Below are 25,248 nucleotides of genomic sequence, written 5' to 3'. Positions count from 1 at the left end.
CCAGCCAAAGAGTGATCCAACCAAGATCTGAACAAAGGAGCTGGTGGAAGATAATCACACCTCACAACGACAGTGAAGGCGGAGGAAGGCCTCAGCAGAGAAGGATCCTCAGTCATCTTATATTCCATGCCACTAGACCCTGACTCGAGTCTGTCAAGGACCATGTGATGGCTGCACATGCATGAACCTCGCCCTGTTAAACAAAATCAAGCACAGGCTTCCTCCATCCTGTGAATAACCCCATTGGAGAACATCATATTCGACTCATGTGATCACATTACTACTACATCTCAATGCACTTACAAAGATATTTCAGTGCCTTTGTCGATCTGAGAATCCTCCTCTGTCTCTTTTCCCTCAGGCAGGGCAGGCAAAATACTGTACTCAAGCAGATAGTCACGGTGTCCAATACTTAAAAAGTGAAAATACTAGGCAATGCAGTAGATATTTCTTGCATTTTATTTTCATTTATTTGAGTAGGAGAAATTTCCTCCTACTTAGGATAAATGTAATAAGGTTCTAGAAATACTCATCTAGTCTGGTGGTATTTGTGGAGAGAGGGATACAGTTATAATTTCAGATTAATAACTTTTCACCAGAATAAAATGACAAATAACATGAGAATAATGACAAAAGGCCGGCGACTAAATGTTAACTCTGTTTGCCTCTCTCCACAGATGCTAACTGAGTATATCCAGAATTTATTTCAGAAATTAGGCATCTGCAGTTGTGCATTTGTTTTTTTTTTCTCTTACTTCAGTGCCTGAAGCACCTTCAATTACTCCAAAAGACTGAGGTTTGGTAAAATACTGAAAGGCTTTTATTCGCTGTACAATACGACCTCCACAGTGAGTGTCTGCCCCCGGACTGAGGGGGAAGGGGCAAGGCAAACACCTTTATACAGGACTCTATGGGAGGAGCCACAGGGGCAGTCAGCAGAGGGGTGTGTCCAGACAGGCAACCGAGTTACAACATATATACATGGTTTACCACAGTGCCCTTAATCATTTGACCCTGCACCGTATGCCCCTGGACTGACTTTAGTTCAATGAAATTTGTTTCTACGTTTATCTGCTTTGGGTGACTGAAAGTAAGCAGGGAAGAGGCAGAGGAATTGGCCCAGAGGCTGATTTTTGCAGTGCTAAGTTGAAGGGATATCTTATACTAAGGTCTTTTAGTTTTCTGTTGATTGCTCTTTCAACATTTTACCAGAACGAGGTTACCAGGCCATCCTACGCAATCTCATCAATAGAGAATAACGTCATAACCAACCAGACTAGAAGAGGCCTTTGTGAAATACAGTATATTAATTATATAGGAGTGTATGGGCAAATTTGCTGAATTAATCACCAGTCTTCTGGACCACTGATCCTGAGAAATGAGGTTGAGCATCACCATTAGTTTCAGTAAGAGGAACAATGAAACTATGTCATCTAGCTGGTTCATTAATGCCAATCTAGAGAAGGAAATCGGCTATTCTTACCTGGTATGACTTTATATGCCCAGATCCATCAATGCTTGGAGATAATTATGAACAGACAATATGTGCTCGCTTTGCCAGCAACGTTTGCAACTTATATATGAATAAACTAAAGCAATATCTATAGCTTTACAAACTTGAACCTCTACAATGCAAACTTGTTTGAGATGAGTTTGGTCCTACCCTTACATCCCGTTATCGACCATCACATTGACTTGGATTACTTTCAGATAATGGACACCTCATTCATAATTAAAGCTCAAAAGGAGACAGGATTTTATGTATGAGACAATTAGCAAGGCAGTGTAATGAGGGTTTGATATTTTTTGACTAATGACAGTGGGTTAGAAACAATGCTTCGCAATCCATAATCTTTTGCAGTAATCGATGGCAAATTTGTTTGGAAGTGTCAGGAGAAGGCCTGGATTGTGCAGTGTTAGTAACGGAGATAGTAAATTTCCACTAGGTCCCTATGGAATTGTTTGCTGCTCTATTTGTGGCATGTAAACACAGCAGGATGTCTGTGACTTACGGCAGTTCTACTCCACCTCAGAGATGTAAATAACCTGCCTTATTCGAAATCTCAAATCCCTGCAGTCAGTGATGGAGATGGATCAGGACTTCCTCTTATCTGCAGTAATCTGTTCACTACTCAGGAAAACACTGAAAATTTTAATAATTGAGGCGAATATTTTAGATCTCTGGTTGAGTCAACTAATGTTCTGTCCTTCCCTGAGATGACAAAGGAAATCTGATAGTTATTGGTAGTGTGGTGAGTTGGAGGGCTTTGTCGGAGGATTCTACTAAATTTTATAGTTGTGAAGAAGGATAATAATATGCTATTTTTCTTGTATTATTTTAGTAATTTGTTTTTTATTTAAACTATTTTTGTGTTTGATTTATGTTCTTTTTGTTTCAAATTGTTTGAATGGTTTTGATGTGTAGAAAATTCAAAGAGTTTGATGGTTAGGATGGAATACAAAGCTGGTGTCATGACTTTGTTGTGTTAATGGTTTTATCAGCAGTTTTGTGACTGGAGTCTTTTTCTGGCTGGTATTCATGCCTCAGATACATTATGCAATGTAGGGCCATGCCAAATGCATTCAGAATGCTCTCTTGCCTGCCTTAAAGATCTAAACCAGATAACATTGTAGAAAAGTGGTCTGCAAACTGCCAGTGTGGGTAATCCACATGATCCAGACCATTTAATGGAGAAGTAATCCTATTTAAAGATGCAGCTTTTAGGCACTTCAGTTTGTGAGACTTCTAGCACTATAAAGAGTCAGTCCAGGATCACCTGGCCCAATGTACGTTACTTCTTGTGGAATCAGCGGCACAGTGCAGGCATCTACACATTTCCCAGATCACAGTCTGGAAAACCTACCCATAGAGCACAAAGAGAAATAGATGTAAACCTTCAAATTTATTATAATCTTGGTGGATTATAACGCATTTTATAGTTTGAAATCTGTATTTTTATGGATCTTTTAAGCATTTTATATAATCTTTAACTTGTTGGTCTTTTACTTTAATACTTCCTTGCTGTTTGTGATTGCTACTGGATGGTGTCATAGAGTTATACAGCACAGTAAAAGGCTATTTCGACTAACTCATCAATGATAACCAAGGTGTCTTCCTGAACTAGTCCCATTTACGTGCATATGCCTCCAACCTTTCCTGTTCATGCATCTGCCCCAGTGAATTTTAAAAACTGCAGTTGTACCCACAACTGTCACTTTCTTTGCAAGCTCATTCCATGTAGAGTCTAGCATTTAATTTTCATTTCTTTGAGTAGGATCATTTTTCCCTTGCTTAGGATAAATGTAATAAAGTGCTAGATATATTTAGCTGGTCTGGTACCATCTTTGGACAGTTATAAATTCAGATTAATAACCTTTCACCAGAACAAAATGACAAAATAACATGAGAATGATGACAAAAGATGATCAACCTAAATGTTGACTCTATTTTTCTCTCACCACAGATGCGAGCTGAAATGTTGAGTGTATCCAGAATTTATTTCAGAAATACAGCACCTGCAATTTTGTTTTTGCTTTTTTTCTTACTTAAGTGTGAAAACATTTCTTACTTCTGTGTGTAAAAACCTGCCTCTCAAGTCACATTTAATTTTTTTCCCCTCTCACTTTAAACTTATGTCCTCTAGTTTTAGACTTTCCCACCACGGCAAAAAGACAGTGACTATTCACTTTATCTGTGACTCTCATGATTTTATGAATCTCTGTAAGAACACCCCTCAGCTGCTGACAAAATACCGAGGCCTCTGCATTATATTTCACTGTACAGGGCTTTGCCAAACAGCTGGATCAGTGCACCCTGGAACATGCTCGGAGAAACCGAGCAAAGCCAGGCTATCAGCAAACTCAGGAGGTTGACACATCAATGGAAATGAAGCCTAGTGACTCTTTAGTTTGCAGACCATTTTTTTCTCAAAATATATATTTTATACCTAAGATATTCCAAGTGTGAGTGACACGGTATTGTAGCAGTTCACACAATCGCTTTACAGTGTCAACAATCACCGATCATGGTTTGATTCCCGCCATTGTCTGTAGGTTATCCCTGTGTACCTCCTGGTGCTCTGGTTTCCCCCACATTCCAAAGATGTATGGTTGGAGTTAACGAGTTGTGGACGCACTCTGTTGATGCTGAAAGTATAGCAACACTTGAGGGCTGCTCCCAGCACAATCCTCGCAAATTTGATGTGATGCAAATGGCACATCTCTCTCTGTATTTTAATGTACATTGACAATAAAGCTAATCCTTAAATCTTTTTAATGCTATGTACTGCAGACCATTTACAATCTGCATTTTTGACAGAAGTTATGCTATTCCAATCGCATCATGTTGGCATGACATCTGCTTTCCTTTCCACTGTTCATGAAGTTTTCACACAGATTTCAGTCACTCAATGTGACAAGTGTGCCTTAGAGTATGGCCTTTCCCCATACGGCTTTTGCAGCAGCTGTAGCAAGTATTTCCCTCAGCACTTCGTCCCAGGCTGCAGAGTGAGCCATTCTGCAGCTCTCAGTCATGGTCAACTGGAAACTTCTTGCACTTAGAGAGCTTTAGGCAGTGCAGATGGCATGTCTCACAGAGTCGCTGGACCCCCAATAACAGTTGATGCTTGTGTCAAACTGGGGACAGTCTGTGGAGCGCTGGGTACAGTGTTAGATAACACTTTGTGATTGACAACAGAAATGAGCCTTTCAAATCTTCTCTGCAAACATGTCACTAAAAGGCAGAGATAGAAATGTGAGGCAGCACCTCTTTCCCATGCGACGATGGCTGATACCAGAAGACACCCTTTTACGGCGAGTGAAGGAATGTTTATGGGAGATGGCAGAGAGAAGTTTTCACACTGGAGTGGTAAGCGCCTGGAATGCACTGTTGGGGGCTGGGGGTGGGGGTAGAGGTCATGAGGAGTCTGAAGAGATTTGGCATGTCAACAAATACACTCAAAAAATACCACAGATGTACTGTGTAAGGCATTCTGACAGGCTGCATCACTGTCTGGTATTGGGGGTGGTGGCTACTGCACAGGACTGAAAGAAGCTGCAGAGGGTGGTAACTTTAAGCACCTCCATCTTGGCTACTAATCTACAAAGTACCCAGGATATCTTCAGGGAGCGGTGTCTCAGAAAGGCAGCATCCATTATTAAGGACCTCCAGCACCCAAGGCATGTCCTTTCCTTACTGTTACCGTCAGACAGGAGGTACAGAAGTCTTAAGGCACACACTCAGCGATTCAGGAACAGCTTATTCCCCTGTACCATTCAGTTCCTAAATGGACATTGAACCCTTGGACACTACCTCAAATAAGATACAGTATTTCTGTTTCTTACACGATTTTTAATCTATTCAATGTACGTATACTGTAATTGATTTATTTTATTATTATTATTATATTTTGTTTTTTTTCTTCATAGACATAGTCATACTTTATTGATCCCGGGGGAAATTGGTTTTCGTTACAGTTGCACCATAAATAATAAATAGTAATAAAACCATAAATAGTTAAATAGTTATATGTAAATTATGCCAGGAAAAAAATCCAGGACCAGCCTATTGGCTCAGGGTGTCTGCCCCTCCAAGGCAGGAGTTGTAAAGTTTGATGGCCACAGGCAGGAATGACTTCCTATGACGCTTTGTGTTGCATCTCAGTGAAATGAGTCTCTGGCTGAATGTACTCCTGTGCTCAACCAGTACATTATGTAGTGGATGGGAGACATTGTCCAAGATGGTATGCAACTTGGACAGCATCCTCTTTTCAGACACCACCGTTAGAGAGTCCAGTTCCATCCCCACAACATCACTGGCCTTACGAATGAGTTTGTTGATTCTGTTGGTGTCTGCTACCCTCAGCTTGCTGCCCCAGCACACAACAGCAAACATGATCGCACTGGCCACCACAGACTCGGAGAACATCCTCAGCATCGTCCGACAGATGTTAAAGGACCTCAGTCTCCTCAGGAAATAGAGACGGCTCTGACCCTTCTTGTAGACAGCATCAGTGTTCTTTGACCAGTCCAGTTTATTGTCAATTCGTATCCCCAGGTATTTGTAATCCTCCACCATGTCCACACTGACCCCCTGGATGGAAACAGGGGTCACCGGTACCTTAGCTCTCCTCAGGTCCACCAGCTCCTTAGTCTTTTTCACATTAAGCTGCAGATAATTCTGCTCACACCATGTGACAATCTTTCCTACAGTAGCCCTGTACTCAGCCTCATCTCCCTTGCTGATGCATCCAACTATGGCAGAGTCATCCGAAAACTTTTGAAGATGACAAGACTCTGTGCAGTAGTTGAATTCCGAGGTGTAAATGGTGAAGAGAAAGGGAGGCAAGACAGTCCCCTGTGGAGCCCCAGTGCTGCTGATCACTCTGTCGGACACACAGTGTTGCAAGCACACTTCTATATTATGTATTGCATTGAACTTCTGCTGCTAAGTTAACAAATTTCATGATGATAATAAACCTGATTCTGATTCTGATTTTGAGATACATTAAGAACATTTAAATGACTCTTAGAAAGGCACATGGTAATGTAAGAGGGAAGGATTAGATTCATCATGGAGTAGTTTAAAAGTTTGGCACAACATCATGAGCTGAAGGACATGTACTGTTCTATATTCTATATTCTGTCACCTCAACAGTGTGCCACAGGTCTTGCTATGTTGTGATCTTTCCCATCCTATTCCAGCCTAACAGGTATATCGAATGAATCAGATTTGATATTCTTCTGCATGAAGTGATAAAAGAAGATGGGGAGAATATATATAGCTTATTTGTTAGGATTATTTTTCTGGAAAATCATGCTAATAAAATAGAAAATACATTTAAATTGCACCACACCTGATTAAGAGCCAGAACTCAATTTAAAAATATGGAAAACAGTAACAGGGTTCATCAAAAGTGAGCACAAAATTATTGGACTGTTGAATAAAGTCAACATTTTTCATATTGCTTTCCATACATGATTTGGCTTATGTGCAATCCTAATCCCAATGCAATGTGGTTAATTAAGTAGTTGCCTTAAGAAGTGGTCAACAGTCCACTCATACAAGCACCTAATCATCGAGCTGTTCAATGAATGCCAATGACAGCAATTAGGTGTTGAAGCTCAAGTAGTTTCACCACATTAGAAAGTGAATTTGTCAGTGAAGTCCTGGATCCTGTTCCACGCCAAGGGGATAGGGTTATTTGTTAATGAAGATGAGAAATCCACACAAGTACAATATGCATGAGCACTTTGATCCTTGGACAAAGGGCAGAGCAGTTCAGAGCCCTCCAACTCTACTACAATGAAGTGATCTCAGAAACTGGAAGATTAATTGGAGAGAAAAGCCTCAGGTTCTTTAAGACAAGATATCTGAGGTAAATAATCTGTCTGGTGGTTTTGCTGAAGGCTCAGGTTCTTCAGGGAGTTGCAAGCCAGAAATACAAACTTCCATAGGTCTAAGGTTAACAGGCAAGCCCCATGAGCACTCCAATCACCAGTAAAGCTCCCAACTCTGCAAAAGTGTGACAGATTTTTGAGTATGAGCCAAATTGCCAATGTCAGGTTGCAATCCATCTTTTGTGTTCACTTTTCCTCATTCATTGGCTTTTCTCTTACCTTGTCCCTGACCCCAAACGCACTCGCCCAGTATTTGAGATTTCTGCTTTTTAAACCATCTGGAAATTTGGGGCCAAACCAGCTATTTTAGTGCTTCTGTGGAAATAGTGAAAGAGGAAAAGGCCACATCAATATTCCATCTCCTTTTCGCAAAAGGAAGAAATCACATGAAAGCCTTTCCATTTCAGGCAAGATGCATTTTCCTGCACTCTCAATCTTCAGTTTTCTGGAGCACCACCGACCTATGCCCTGAAATATTTAAAATATATTCAATTTTAAATGAGTTAACACCATCAAGAATACCAACAGAAATAGAAAATGGTACAATTTTGTAGTAAAAATGTTTTGGTCCATTTCAAAAGAGGGAAATTTAATGTTATATTGTTTCCATGGTAACATTTGGAAATACAGTACGTCAATGCAATTTACATCTCAAACACAAATAGCAATTATTAATCGATCACAAGTCACAATTAATTCATTTTCAAAAGAAGAAGGTCATGGAGCAGTGATTAGTGCAGGTGTTAAGAGTAAATATTAATATTTGGTTAAGTTTGTAATTGCTTCATAAAGTGTTTTTCGGTATTTTAATTAGATTTATGTGCAAAAGGGTGATATCCAGGCAGTTTATAAATTATGTCTCAGAATATAAATTATTTGTCACCATATAAATTATTCCTGAGGCCTTTCAAGGTTAATCATATAAGTGAAGCTGAAATTGTAAGCACAGAGGTATGTCCATTAACTCTGAGGCACTGGTAACACCTTCAGGGAATAATCCCAATATTCACTTATGGCCAAGATAATGTTGTATTAATATAAGAATTATTTCTCCAAACAATGGAGAGAAACTATTGATAACCATTCTTTAAACCTACCAGGTACTTGAACAGCAGGGCATTTATTTCCAGAATTTCTATTTCTGTCTAAGATGTTTTTATATATCCAGATTTATCATTTTATTTTTATAAGCATCATTACTCACCATTCAAAGCTACAAAGGGCATTCCTTGTGTAACCATCAGCAGGATTAGTTTATCAGATAGGAGTAAACTGCAGAAATACAAGCTCGTTAAAAAAGGTAGGCCCTTTCGATGACAACTACAGGTGTCTATCTCTATGGAACAAAAATATGGATTGTCTTTTTAATTTTCTGCAGTTCTTTATTTAGTATTTGGAGGCAGCATTCTCCATAGTTGCATGGGCTGGTAAATTTGCCTCAAAAGTGAAGGGCTGTAAAATATCTGTACTTCTCAAAGCTCATGTGAATGGTGTCAATTGACAAAAGAAATATATTAAAAAAGTGAATAAAAGTAGAGACTGACTTTAAAGTACACCAAAATATTAATAAATAACAATTCATAATGTTAGACCAAGGGTGCCCAACCTGCTTAATGGTATTGGTCCATGGCCTAGAAAAGGTTGAGAACCCCTGTGTTAAAACAAAAATCTTAAAATAATTGATTTCTCTCCGAATCTGCAAAGCTTTTGCTTTGGTTATTACTGGTTGCCAACTTTGTACTTCACTATCGAAAAGCATGGTGGGAGCACAATTACACAATAAATTAAGAATATAAGGAATAGAAGCAGAAGTAGGCCATTTGGTGTAACCATTCAATAAAATCCTGGCTGATTGTTTTATGTCAGTGACACATTCATGTACTGAACTAATATCCCTTGCTTTGCTTAATATCTAAAAATCTACGGAATCAATCCCTGTCTTGAATATATTTAACTAAACCTGCACCATCCCTTTGGGTAGTAGGTTGCTAAGGTCCACTACCCTCTTTTTATCTGCCCTGATGTGGCATGGTAGCACAATGCTTTACAGTACCAAAGATGCATGAGAGTTTACAGCCTGAAAATTCCTTATCACTACTGTAAGAAAAAAAGTGTTAGCAGCTGAAGACATTTTTAACTAAAAGTGGAGAAAGATTACATCTACACTTAGTGGCCACTTTATTTTATATATATATCAGTATACCTGCTTATTAATGCAAATGTCTAGTCAGTCAATCATGTGGCAGCAATTCAATGCATAAAAGCATGCAGACATGGAAAAGAGGTTCAGTTGCCATTCTGACCTTGTATCAGAATGGGGAAGAAATTAGATTTAAGAGACTTTGACCATGGAATGATTGTTGGTGTCCGACAGGGTGGTTTGAGAATCTCAAAAACTGCTGATCCCCTGGGATTTCCACACATAACCGTCTTTAGAGTTTATGGAGAATGGTGCAAAAAAACAAAACAACAACCAGTGAGCAGCAGTTCTGTGAGCAAAACCGCCTTGTTAATGTGAGAGATCAGAGGAGAACAGCCAGTATGGTTCAAGCTTAGGGCATAAGTAGGAAAAGGGATGAGGTCCTGAAAGAAGAATATAGGGAGCTAGGAAGGGAGTTGAGAAAAAGGACCGCAAAGGTAGTAATCTCGGGATTACTGCCTGTGCCACGCAACAGTGAGAGTAGGAATGCGATGAGGTGGAGGATAAATGCGTGGCTGAGGGATTGGAGCAGGGGGCAGGGATTCAAGTTTTTGGATCATTGGGACCTCTTTTGGCGCAGGTGTGACCTGTACAAAAAGGACGGGTTACACTTAAATCCTAGGGGGACCAATATCCTGGCAGGGAGATTAGCGGGGGCTACTGAGGTGACTTTAAACTAGAATGGTTGGGGGGTGGGAATCAAATAAAAGAGGCTAGGTGTGAGGAGGTTAGTTCACAACAGAGGGATGGGAACCAGTGCAGAGAGACAGAGGGGTGTAAAGTGAGCGTAGAAGCAAAAAGTACAAAGGGGAAAAGTAAAAGTGGCAGGCCGACAAATCCAGGGCAAGCATTAAAAAGGGCTAAGAGAGTTGTAAAAGAGCGCCTGAAGGCTTTATGTGTCAATGCAAGGAGCATTCGTAATAAGGTGGATGAATTGAAAGTGCAGATTGTTATTAATGATTATGATATAGTTGGGATCACAGAGACATGGCTCCAGGGTGACCAGGGATGGGAGCTCAACGTTCAGGGATATTCAATATTCAGGAGGGATAGACATGAAGGAAGGGGAAGTGGGGTGGCGTTGCTGGTTAAAAAAGAGATTAACGCAATAGAAAGGAAGGACATAAGCCGGGAAGATGTGGAATCGATATGGGTAGAGCTGCGTAACACTAAGGGGCAGAAGACGCTGGTGGGAGTTGTGTACAGGCCACCTAACAGTAGTAGTGAGGTCAGAGATGGTATTAAACAGGAAATTAGAAATGTGTGCAATAAAGGAACAGCAGTTATAATGGGTGACTTCAATCTACATGTAGACTGGGTGAACCAAATTGGTAAAGGTGCTGAGGAAGAGGATTTCTTGGAATGTATGCGGGATGGTTTTTTGAACCAACATGTCGACGAACCGACTAGAGAGCAGGCTATTCTGGACTGGGTTTTGAGCAATGAGGAAGGGTTAATTAGCATCTTGTCGTGAGAGGCCCCTTGGGTAAGAGTGACCATAATATGGTGGAATTCTTCATTAAGATGGAGAGTGACGTAGTTAATTCAGAAACAAAGGTTCTGAACTTAAAGAGGGGTAACTTTGAAGGTATGAGTCGTGAATTAGCTAAGATAGACTGGCAAATGACACTTAAAGGATTGACGGTGGATATGCAATGGCAGGCATTTAAAGGTTGCATGGATAAACTACAACAATTGTTCATCCCAGTTTGGCAAAAGAATAAATCAAGGAAGGTAGTGCACCCGTGGCTGACAAGAGAAATTAGGGATAGTATCAATTCCAAAGAAGTAGCATACAAATTAGCCAGAGAAAGTGGCTCACCTGAGGACTGGGAGAAATTCAGAGTTCAGCAGAGGAGGACAAAGGGCTTAATTAGGAAGGGGAAAAAAGATTATGAGAGAAAACTGGCAGAGAACATAAAAACGGACTGTAAAAGCTTTTATAGATATGTAAAAAGGAAAAGACTGATAAAGACAAATGTAGGTCCCCTGCAAACAGAAACAGGTGAATTGATTATGGGGAGCAAGGACATGGCAGACCAATTGAATAATTACTTTGGTTCTGTCTTCACTAAGGAGGACATAAATAATCTTCCAGAAATAGTAAGGGACAGAGGGTCCAGTGAGATGGAGGAACTGAGCGAAATACATGTTAGTAGGGAAGTGGTGTTAGGTAAATTGAAGGGATTGAAGGCAGATAAATCCCCAGGGCCAGATGGTCTGCAGAGTGCTTAAGGAAGTAGCCCAAGAAATAGTGGATGCATTAGTGATAATTTTTCAAAACTCGTTAGATTCTGGACTAGTTCCTGAGGATTGGAGGGTGGCTAATGTAACCCCACTTTTTAAAAAAGGAGGGAGAGAGAAACCGGGGAATTATAGGCCGGTTAGCCTAACGTCGGTGGTGGGGAAACTGCTGGAGTCAGTTATCAAGGATGTGATAACAGCACATTTGGAAAGCAGTGAAATGATTGGACAAAGTCAGCATGGATTTGTGAAGGGAAAATCATGTCTGACGAATCTCATAGAATTTTTTGAGGATGTAACTAGTAGAGTGGATAGGGGAGAACCAGTGGATGTGGTATATTTGGATTTTCAAAAGGCTTTTGACAAGGTCCCACACAGGAGATTAGTGTGCAAACTTCAAGCACACGGTATTGGGGGTAAGGTATTGGTGTGGGTGGAGAATTGGTTAGCAGACAGGAAGCAAAGAGTGGGAATAAACGGGACCTTTTCAGAATGGCAGGCGGTGACTAGTGGGGTACCGCAAGGCTCAGTGCTGGGACCCCAGTTGTTTACAATATATATTAATGACTTGGATGAGGGAATTAAATGCAGCATCTCCAAGTTTGCGGATGACACGAAGCTGGGTGGCAGTGTTAGCAGTGAGGAGGATGCTAAGAGGATGCAGGGTGACTTGGATAGGTTGGGTGAGTGGGCAAACTCATGGCAGATGCAATTTAATGTGGATAAATGTGAAGTTATCCACTTTGGTGGCAAAAATAGGAAAACAGATTATTATCTGAATGGTGGCCAATTAGGAAAAGGGGAGGTGCAACGAGACCTGGGTGTCATTATACACCAGTCATTGAAAGTGGGCATGCAGGTACAGCAGGCGGTGAAAAAGGCGAACGGTATGCTGGCATTTATAGCGAGAGGATTCGAGTACAGGAGCAGGGAGGTACTACTGCAGTTGTACAAGGCCTTGGTGAGACCACACCTGGAGTATTGTGTGCAGTTTTGGTCCCCTAATCTGAGGAAAGACATCTTTGCCATAGAGGGAGTACAAAGAAGGTTCACCAGATTGATTCCTGGGATGGCAGGTCTTTCATATGAAGAAAGACTGGATGAACTGGGCTTGTACTCGTTGGAATTTAGAAGATTGAGGGGGGATCTGATTGAAACGTATAAGATCCTAAAGGGATTGGACAGGCTAGATGCGGGAAGATTGTTCCCGATGTTGGGGAGGTCCAGAACGAGGGGTCACAGTTTGAGGATAGAGGGGAAGCCTTTTAGGACCGAGATTAGGAAAAACTTCTTCACACAGAGAGTGGTGAATCTGTGGAATTCTCTGCCACAGCAAACTGTTGGGGCCAGTTCATTGGCTATGTTTAAAAGGAAGTTAGATATGGCCCTTGTGGCTACAGGGGTCAGGGGGTATGGAGGGAAGGCTGGGGTGGGGTTCTGAGTTGGATGATCAGCCATGATCATAATAAATGGCGGTGCAGGCTCGAAGGGCCGAATGGCCTACTCCTGCACCTATTTTCTATGTTTCTATGTTTCTATGTTTCTAAGCTGACAGGTAGGCAACATTAACTAAAATTAACAATGCATTACAACAGTGGTGTGGAGAAAAGCATCAGTGAAGGCATAACACATTGAACTTTGAAGTGGATGGGCTACAGCAGCAGCAGATCGTGAACATACATTCAGTGGACATTTTATTAAGTGCAGGAGGCACCAAATAAAATGGCCACTGAGGGTACTTCCAGGCCTCTTAGCACTTGGTGTGAAAGGTGACACCCATTGTTCCACTGGGATTGCTGTTCGAAAAGGAAACAGGGGCCTGTCATGAAATTTGTCCCAGTGATCAAAGTAATTATCAACATGGCTGGCCAAAACATGAACAGCTTGATTACCCACAGAGGTTTTAACTTTTACTAACACAATTTCCCTTGATATTCTGATTATTAAAGGGCCAATCACACTCAGACCATATTCCTTACCATACTGTTCTATGGCTTTATGACTTACTGTGTGGATGCATCAGATTCTTACATCTCCAGCTAGATCTCCGGATATAAGATTGATTATTACTTCCAACCATTTTTTTTCTTCTTTGACTAAAGCTTCTTCATTAGATGGGATAGAAGCAAAACTGGATAGAGAACACATCATAGGCAGTCTTATGGGAACCAGGTGGTAGCAAGCAGAGAATACTTTATCCATCAAGGGTGCTACAGGGGCCCACAAATATATCTGAACTCCTCTGCATAAACTTTTCTTCACCATTCAGTACTCAGTAAAATTCATGAACTCTTGTGATCTCAAATATAGGTTTAAATATGTGTCTAAACTGTTTATGGAGTCAAAGTCAAGATCATAGGCAACAGTAGGTTTCCAGCTTTAGGGTCACTTCAAGGCCAAGGTGGCTAAACTTTGTGCCTTTCTTGTGATGCAATCATGAAGAATGTATGCCAATGTTCAAGGGGGTTCGGTATGTCACCAAAGACTCGTGCAAATTTCTACAGATGTACAGTGGGGATCATTCTGACAGGTTGCATGACCACTTGGTATGGAGGCTTCAATGTAGAGGATTGAAAGAAGCTGCAGAGATTTGTAGACTCAAGTAGCTCCATCATGGGCACAATCCTCTCCACCATTGAGGACATCTTCAAAAGGTAGAGGCTCAAGAAGGTGGCATTCATCATTAAGGACCCTCACCATCTGGAACATGGCCCCTTCTCAACAGATGGTGGGGCAGGTGTGAGGGTCTTGTTAGCTCACATCTTCTTCAATTTTCTTGAGCTGTTCTGTTCCTGTATTCTTGTGTCATCTCTTGGTGACAGCTGAACCAGGAAGCGATTTTAGCCGCCCGCCAAAACAGTTTTTCTCCGTGAGCAAGGAGTGTTGAAAACTCCCCTTAAAGTTTCAGAACCATAGATATACATTTTTGATATGTAATTTAGATGACTGGGACAAAAATATAGCTACATATTGAAATACTAAAAGATTAAGGAAAGTGAGCGACTCTTCACAAAATGACCAAATTATGTTGATGTTCTGCTATCTCCAACATCTCTCTCTGTGACCACATTTTCCTGATATTGTTTGCATCATAACAGCCCTGAACTTGCAACCCCTCTCCCCAGCATAAAATCACAGTGTAGATCTGCTCCCTATTACAGAAGTGTACTGACTTCCATTCATATTAACTTCAGCAAAAATGAAAATTGGGAAGTTTATAAGACCATAAGATACCGTATAGGAGCAGAATTAGGCCATTTGGCCCATCGAGACTACACTGCATTTCATCATGGCTGATACAATTTTCCTTTCAGCCCCAATCTCCCACCTTCTCCCCGTATCCCTTCATGCCTAGACTAATCAAGAATCTGTCAATCTCTGCCTTAATTTACATAAAGATTTGGCCTCCAATGAATTCTACAGATTCACCACTCTTTGGCTAAAGAAATTCCTCCTCATTTCCACCCTAAAAGGATATCACTCTGAGTCTTAGACTCTCCCACCATAGGAAACATCCCCTCCACATCCGATCTATCAAGGCCTTTCACTATTCAATATGTTTCAAAGAGGTCATCCCTCATACTTCTGAATTCCAGTGAATACAGGCCCAGAGCCATCAAATGCTCTTCATATGACAGGCCATTCAATCCTGGATTCATATTGGAAACCTGTTTCTGTAAATATTGTCAGTTCACAGCATTTGTTTTACATCTGATGAGAAATTGAAAATATATCCCATCATATCCTGGATAAAAAAGCATAAACACTGAATATGTTAGAAATCTTGAGCAAAGCACATAAAATGCTAGAGGAACTCAGCATATCAAGCAACATCTACGTCAACTGACACTGAAATAACAACTGTTTATTCCTCTCCATAGATGCTGCCTGATCTGTTAAGTTCCTTCAGCATTTTGTGTGTGTCTTTTTTTTTCCGTGCTTAGAATACAGATTGTTAATCGTGCATAACTAGCAAGAGATGTACGGGAAAATAAGTTAGAGAAAGAAACTGCTTAAAGTAATCAGAATCTCGCATGACTGCCATTTGAAACACTTGGAGCTCTTTCATAAGACACATTGCTGGATGTTTAGCTGGCCCATTTATCAGATAAATCCTATTAAACAAATAATTTCAACGTTGATTGTAAGATATTGGCAATCAATCAGTGTTTTGAAGGTATGCCAATAGCATACGCTCCCAATATACTATTTCACTATTAATTGATTAGTTAGTAAATCATAGAAAATGAAATAATTGAAGTGCTGACATGAAAGCACAGCAAAATAAAAGGAGAGGGAGAGAAATCTACACAGTGAAAAAAATAAAAAGGAGTAAGAGATGGAGGTGGGAATAGAGGGAAAATGAACTGTGACACTGGAAAGAAAGATATTTGATGGAGATAGGTGATGGAGAATGCACAGAATTAAGTGAAAGGACACATGGAGATTAAGTGAAAAAGAGAACCCAGACACAAGCTGCAAATCAAAGCAGAACACAAGATGAAAATCAAGTCTTACTTGGGTGCATACGCCAAAATAATCTTTGCAAAAGATCTGGAATGTGAAGATGAGTGATAGAATATTGGAAGACATTTTGCACTAATGTGGATAATTGTTCACCCAAATATTCAATTGTAGCATAAAAGTGAATTATTGAACAGTAAATGACTAATCAGTTATGATTATTCATGGTTGAGTAAAGACTGCAAGTAGCAGTGGTGAGAGTAAGGACCAAGTATAATCATTACACATTTTAATCACATCTTTGTATATGAAGTGTTTTAATAGCTTGTTGCAGTAGAATACAGTCAACATTATAATTAGTAACAGGTGATTTGAAGGTGGGCTTCTTGCTGTGAAAGCATAAAAAAAAATTGAGCAGGTTCCACTGAAGTAAATGCTAGTTATTTCACAAATTCTAGCCTCTGCCTGAATCCATTTGATCAATTGCCTGCAAATGTGATTAAGGAAAGGCACTACTCGAGCCACTGTCTGACTTACTCAAAGCATTATTGGAAAGTACAATATGAATTACTGGAGTCTTCCCAGCCGGTAGACAGTGCGGTGTTTGCCTTTGCACTTGATATAGAGGTAGAAGTGAAAGCCGAGATTGGAGTTTAACAACAGTGTACATATTTCATTTCTTATCTGTACCCTGCTTTCAGTTGTGTGTTTGTTTTTCTCGGTGTCTCAGGAATAAGGTATGGTTGTGACAGCATGAACATTTGGGACTTGCAACATTGTCAGAAAATAGCACATTAAAGAAAAGATATTCTAAAAGAAAAGGACACCCTCCACTCAAGGCCAGTCCTGGGGTTAAATGTGTATGGGCGGTATAGGGCTTGTTTTTGCTGTTGTTGTCTTGCTTGGTGTGTTTTGTGTTCTGCCAAACATCGTGGGCATGCTATGTTTCCACCAGATATGTGGTGATACTTGCGGCTTGCTTCAAACGTACCCTCAGGTGTGTCAGTTGTTAATGCAAACAATGCATTTCACTTTGTGTTTGGATATACACGTGACAAATAAACAAATCTTAAATCATGAATCCTAAATCTTGAATCTTAAGTCTTGAATTTAATGTGCAGCCTATGTTACACCTAATTTTCTTTAACATTAAGTAATGGGAAATCCCTGTAGGTCTGGAGTAAACCAGGTAGTGCACGACCCAGTGAACTGATGAAGAGAAATAACGGGACAGATCTTCAGCAGCATCTTGGCTGCAGCCTTCCACTGGAAGCTGGAAGCCAGCACCCAGCATGAGCATAGCACAGTGGCTTGCTACAATGACAGAACTGTTTTGACACCACTGAGACTTCCATGCCTAAGACTATTGGCAATGAAACTGATAAGCTTTCTGGAACGTTTGTGAATGGCTTTGATATTGACAATCAAAATTGCCTGGCAATGCTTAACAAATAAAATTAGTAGGAAAAAAATAAGTTTATTTCATTATAGGACCAAAAAATAATGGACACATCCATCACCATCACTGGTAGTATCCATGTGCAATGCTGCCTGCCTCAAGAAGGCAAGATCCATCATCAAAGATCCTCACCTTCCAGGCCATGCCATCTTCTCATAGCTATTATCAGACAGGAGGTACAAAAGCCTGAAGTCCCATACCAGCAGGTTGAAGAACAACTACTTCCTTTCAAGTATTCTGTTCTTAACCAACCTGCTCAACCTTAAACACTGTCACTGTAGAGTAACACTGTGACTACTCTGATCACTTTGCACTCCAATGGACATCTTTATGTTCTAGCTGTGCTCTTTCTTGCAAAAATTGTGTACATGTTGACGTTTTTCTTGTGAATGGTGCTACTGCACCAGTACCAGGGCAACCTGGCCAGGCTTCAGTGCTGTATGTCCCAATATGAGAGCCAGAAATTATGTAGATTGAGGTTGTCGTAGGGAACCCTCTAAAGCTTAAGTTGTGCCAAAGCCCTGCTTGGGTTCAGACCATTCATGGGTTCATCTGCCAGGTAGGTTTGGGTGAAAGATTTACTCCAGTGTTCAGAAAATGTCATTGTTTCCTGTTCATGCATTGTGCAAACAAACGTGAGTGGAAGGGCATGAAAATGGTGCAGTGCATAACTGGAACAGCACAGAAAAATATGTACAGTACTGTGTGTAACGCGCAGGTCTATCGGCTCATGTTTATCTAGGGGAAACCCTGTCCGCCCGCCCAACCATGTCCCACGGTTGCATTGTTGCTGTGTAATGCCACCTGGTACAAACTCACACATCAAATATCAGACGGCACACAATGTACGATTTACAAATTACACTTTATAAATCTTACCGGAACTATGTAATTAATAGAGATACAATATAAAAGGGAAAGAAAAAGGTGCCAGACTTATCAGAATTCAACCTCTTCGTGCACACAAGTTGGAGCTCAAATAACGGGGTCTTCTCTCCACCCTGCGATCCTCTCTGACCCTCTCGGCTCGCCGCCTGGGACTAACCACGGTGGTCGACCAGAGCGCTTCCAGCATGACCTTCTTCTCTGGGTCTCCTCCCAAAAAACCCGCCAAACAACATGGTTCCCAGCCATATGAGACAGAATATCACCCACGAAAAGAATAACGTGGACACCCATTGGTTCGTTCGTCCCCTTATCAATAATATAACCCAAACAAGCAGAGAGAGAACATCCTTACATCGCAGTATTTATTACAGACAGGCCATGTTTAATTCTAACATAACAAAGAAGCCATTTTAAGAGCGTTCGCAAAAAGAAGAAACCCCTTACACGTGGAAAACTCTTAAGCTATGTACCGTATATAGCTAGGGAGCTTCAAACTTTTGGACAGTACTGTAGTAATTTTATGTATGTACTGCTGCCACAAAAAAAAAGAAATTTCATGACAGATGTGAATGATGATAAAGATGATTCTGATATGGGTCTCCATTGTGGACTGAGAGTGGGAAGGTGTCAGGGAGAAGGGAATCATGGTTGGGAAAGGGGGAAAGGGGAGGGGAGGGAGTGGGAAGTATCAGAGAGACATTCTGTAATGATCAATAAACCAGTTCTTTGGAATCAAATGATTTTACCTAGTGTCAAAGTCTGAGTGTGTCTGCATCTATGCCTCCCCCAACCCCTGGCACTTCTCTGCCACCTGTCCCTCATCCCTCCCATGGTGCTCCATCCTCACCATTTGCAACATCCTTTCCTCCTGCCAGATTTATAAACTTGCTCTCTGTTCCATATTGACAAATGCAGTATTATGCAAAAGTCCGAGCAGCATATATTTCCCTGAGACTTTTGCAGAGTAATGTAGTTTATAGGACTCGGAAACAAAGGCAGAAAATACTGCAAGTGCTCAACTCCAAAGAATCTCTGTACAGAGAGAATGAATGATAACGTTTCATTTCTACAATCTTTCTTCAGAGCGTACTCCAGAATTGCCATGAATGGAGATTGTTGCTGACAGGACTTTAATAATATCATGGAAACGAGGAATCCAACCTCAAGTCAGCCCTTGAGTTGCAAGTTCACTGAATGTCAACATTCACAGTATAAAAGTTATAGAGTCATTGAGAACCACAGCACAAATCAGGCCTTTTGGCCCATCTAGTCCATGCCAAGCTGTTATTCGGCTTAGTCCCATTGACCGGAACCTGCATAATAGCTCCCATACCCCTCCCTTCTTGTCCAACTTTCTCTTAAATGTTGAAATCATACCCATTTTCAACACGTCTGTCTTCAATTCATTCCACACTCTCACCACCTGCGTGAAGAAGCTCCTCCTCAGATTCCCCTTAAATATTTCACTCTTCTTATACACTTCAAGTAGGATGCCATTATAATCATAACTAAGACTTCCTGAACTTCTATAAAAACTGTAGTTTTTTTTTCGGGATTCCATATGTTTTGTCGCCATTGTCTTAACCTTAAATGTATAGGTAATGACCACTCTTCAGACAAAGAGTTTCAATTACACATCAGAAGCAATTTATTGTTCAGGGGATATTGAGGTGATCAAATATAATATCTCTTCATACATGTTTTAGTATAGTGAATACAATGCTTCTTCCAGGGACTTGATGTCCTGAGAGGTGATAGCCTAGCGATTTGCACTCGACGCTATTTCAGCTTGAAGTTCAGTTCCGATGCTGTCCGTAAGGAGTTTGTACATTCTCCCCGTGAACACATGGGGCTCCTCTGTGTGATCCAGTTTCCTCCCACAGTCCAAAGACATACCAGATAATAGGCTAATTGGTCATTGTAAATTGTCCTGTGATTAAGTTAGCATTGAGATAGGTGGGTTGCTGAGCGACGTGACTCATTGGGCCAGAAGGGCCTCTTCTGCACTGTATCGCTAAATAAATAAGATTTACAGTAATTTTTTAAAATTCCATCTAGAATGTTAAAGATAACAATGACAACTTTATGGAATCATAAAATTATTGCCCAAACAGTACCAGAAACATACATTGAGAACCCAATATATTTAAGGCCTCGTAAAAAGTGTCAGCTGCAGTACTATGCTTTAGTAACTCTGAAGTCACTTATGGTAAATCAGCCATTGAATAAAAAGCAAGATAGCCATTAATTGTAATGGAAGTTGAACAGCTAGTGTGACTATTTAAACAGCTAGGATAAGTAGCAAATAAATCATAATGAAATAAATTATTAAGTTAATGCAATAAATTATTATAATGCAATAAATTGCTAACATGTAATAAATTATAATGTAATGATCATAATAAAGTAATAAATTATTATAATGTAATAATTTATTCAGCATACAGTATATTAGATTTTCTCTGCCTTACTGAAAGTGCCTGAGAACGCCTCATTGATACTTGAGTCCATATGTTCTTTTATCCATTACTGTTTAACGTTTTAACTTAAAGTACAGTTTTATTATTTTTCCTCTGAATTCTTTACCTCTTTTATAATACATGATTAAGTGCCTAAGACTATAATACATTACTCTATTAAAGCTGAGCCAGGCAGTCCAAACTGGCTTAATTTTAGCTGGTGGCCATTTTACAGCTTCTGAATTTGGTCATCAATTCAAAAATACCTGTCATAAATATCTCCGTGTCTGACACAAAGTGGAACTGAAAAGCGCACAGGACAGTTAATATTTATTTTTCTGGATCTAGAGGCCAATGGAATGGTCAGAATTCCTTGCTCCTCTCTAATTGCCCATGGTGAGCAGTTCTCTTTAGCTGCTACAATACTGGTGTGCCACAATATTGTTAGAGTAGGAGTATCCAGAATTTGCACCCAGTGTGCAGGAAAGACCATTGATACACCTCCCATTTCTGAGGGAAAGTTTGAGGGAATGGCTGAGTTATTATCCCTCTCAATCCCATTCTCCTCCATTCTCTCTATAAGGTTTCACACCAGAAATCTGGAGATGGCGCTGTTTCCATGCAGATGATGCTCTTGACCACACTGGTAGTAGAGATCATAGCTTTGAGAGGTGTTAGAGGAGCCTAGGTGAACAAGGGCAGTGTAGATAGTATAGAAGATATGACAGCCACTGTGCATAGGGGTGGAGGAAAAGATGCAAAGGGTAGATATTGGAATGCCAGTAATGTGAACTGCTTTGTCTTGTATACTGTTAAGCTCTTTAAGACTTTTTGCTGCTGAACCCATCCAAGCAAATTGAGGGTATTCCTTGTATATAGTGGAAAGACACTGAGGTACTTGCTGCAGGATACCCAGCCTCAGATCTGCCCTTGTTCTTATGGTATCTCTTGTCGTCCAGGCTCTGGAGCAGAAGGGTGAAAGCAGAGGACCAGAAAGTAGATGAGTTACAGTCAAGGGCTTTGTGCACTATTGTAGAGGGGAAAACGTGTTTAGAAAGAAACATAGAAACATAGAAAATAGGTGCAGGAGTAGGCCATTCGGCCCTTCGAGCCTGCACCGCCATTTATTATGATCATGGCTGATCATCCAACTCAGAACCCAGCCTTCCCTCCATACCCCCTGACCCCTGTAGCCACAAGGGCCATATCTAACTTCCTTTTAAACATAGCTAATGAACTGGCCTCAACAGTTTGCTGTGGCAGAGAATTCCACAGATTCACCACTCTCTGTGTGAAGAAGTTTTTCCTAACCTCGGTCCTAAAAGGCTTCCCCTCTATCCTCAAACTGTGACCCCTCGTTCTAGACCTCCCCAACATCGGGAACAATCTTCCCGCATCTAGCCTGTCCAATCCCTTTAGGATCTTATACGTTTCAATCAGATCCCCCCTCAATCTTCTAAATTCCAACGAGTACAAGCCCAGTTCATCCAGTCTTTCTTCATATGAAAGACCTGCCATCCCAGGAATCAATCTGGTGAACCTTCTTTGTACTCCCTCTATGGCAAAGATGTCTTTCCTCAGATTAGGGGACCAAAACTGCACACAATACTCCAGGTGTGGTCCCACCAAGGCCTTGTACAACTGCAGTAGTACCTCCCTGCTCCTGTACTCGAATCCTCTCGCTATAAATGCCAGCATACCGTTCGCCTTTTTCACCGCCTGCTGTACCTGCATGCCCACTTTCAATGACTGGTGTATAATGACACCCAGGTCTCGTTGCACCTCCCCTTTTCCTAATCGGCCACCATTCAGATAATAATCTGTTTTCCTATTTTTGCCACCAAAGTGGATAACTTCACATTTATCCACATTAACTTGCATCTGCCATGAGTTTGCCCACTCACCCAACCTATCCAAGTCACCCTGCATCCTCTTAGCATCCTCCTCACTGCTAACACTGCCACCCAGCTTCGTGTCATCCGCAAACTTGGAGATGCTGCATTTAATTCCCTCATCCAAGTCATTAATATATATTGTAAACAACTGGGGTCCCAGCACTGAGCCTTGCGGTACCCCACTAGTCACCGCCTGCCATTCTGAAAAGGTCCCGTTTATTCCCACTCTTTGCTTCCTGTCTGCTAACCAATTCTCCACCCACACCAATACCTTACCCCCAATACCGTGTGCTTTAAGTTTGCACACTAATCTCCTATGTGGAAGACATTTCCGAGGTACTGAAGAAGGAGGAAGTGAGAGGCTGGAACCAAATCCTTACACAGGACAGGATGCAATATAATCATGGTATTTGTGGGTGTCAGTGGCTCTAGTGTATGTTGGTGTCTAGCCTATCTCCTGAGATAGCAGAGTGGACTCGATGGGCCAACTGGCCTTATTCTGGTCCAAAGTCTTATGGGCTTACTGTGATTGGTTCTGTTTTCCCCCTTGATAGGTTAGGCTAATTGATCATCATAAATTTCCCAATGATTAGGCTAGGATTAAAAAGGTGGTCTGCTGGACAGTACAGTTTGTTGGACAGTAAGGGCCCATTCTATGCGGTACCTCTAAATAAGTAAATAAAAGTATCTGGTCAACAACAACACTAAGATATTGATGAGGGAGGATGGTGGTAATGCCATTGAATTCACAGAAAGGTAGATATACTCTCCCTTGCCGGAGTTGGTCCTTTGCTGGCACTATTGACCTATGTATGTTTCTTGTCGTTCAACCGGCCTTTCACGAATGCTGTCTAGATCATGCTTCATGCAGGCAGGTCTGCTTCAATTGCTGTGGATTGTTGAAGCCTTTGATGTCCAACCTTCATTAAAATGTGAAATAGACATTCCAGTGCTCTCTTCAGCGGTTCAGTGGTTCCAGGCAAATGTTCCTAAATGATCTACTCATTTGAGACCCTGTCAGTGAAAGAAAAAGTGAGTATGGGACTAAAATGTTCAAAAGTTTCATTGTGCAGTTTATGTGAGCACAATGAAGCTTAAATTTATGCTTCATAAATGATCCTTATATTTTGTTTACCATCCTTTATTTATTCATCTAGTGACAGTTGAGAGTCTGGCTCTGATGATGTCATCAGCAAGTGACATCGAGTCCCACAATTGACATCACCAGATTTTGATGGTAGTGTTTGTTATCTGTTTCAGGAGAGAAGGTTAAAATATACACCCATCAACTTCCACAACCATGTAATAGTTGATTTCATCTGATGACCTGCTATTTTTAACCAGGTGTGCATTTTGCCTCAGCCAACATGTAAGCATAAACTCCTAAGGATTATTAGACGAATAAAAAAGTACCTGGAAATAATGAGTTAAAATTAATAGATTTTGCAATGATTCTTGATTTCAACAAAGTCAGAATTGAAAAGAAAATATATTACTATACCATGGCAAATTCATTAACTATGATAATCCCTCACAATTTTTTTAAAGCATAATGCAATTCACTCTGGAAAATAGCACTGTACATTGAAATGAGGTTTGCAATCTGTGTCACTCACATTCCTCATAATTGTCACTGCTGACATTTCCCCACGATTGACAGCTTCAGCATCACAGTGTGTGTCATCCCTGATCATCATCGACAGTAGAGATTAGATGCATAGATTCACAGAGACTATTCTGAATATTTCCAAGAAATGCAAAATAGCAAAATCTGAAAACAAATTAATGAGTGACTTAAATATACTGATCTATATCATTGTGAAAATTGGAGATAAGAAAAGGAAAAACAAAGAAAAAAATGCGACACTAAAGATCAGATGAAATAAACAAGTAGTGGAAATATATAACTGGTCTGACAGCATCTGATAAGAGAAAGATAATTTTTAGGTTTAGATTTCTGAACTGTGCAAAATTAGTTGACCTTAACTGTTTCAATGTTTTGGCTTTGCCATTGGATTTTTACATGGGTTCAACATCATGTCATTCTTATAAATGGACCTTCTAACCCTCATAATCTGAAGCTCTCCTCACTGTTTAGCAGCCAGTTAAATAAAACTGAGTTCTGGGGATCACAACAGAGAATCATCTAAGTAACTATAGCGGCTATAATCACCCGTGTGCTATCAAATGCTTTTTCCTACCTTTATTTTTGTAAAAAGGCATTTGAAATAGAATGTAGCA

Source organism: Mobula hypostoma, chromosome 7 (assembly GCF_963921235.1).
Source record: "Mobula hypostoma chromosome 7, sMobHyp1.1, whole genome shotgun sequence".
Taxonomy (NCBI): domain Eukaryota; kingdom Metazoa; phylum Chordata; class Chondrichthyes; order Myliobatiformes; family Myliobatidae; genus Mobula; species Mobula hypostoma.
This window is presented reverse-complemented; position numbering follows the sequence as displayed.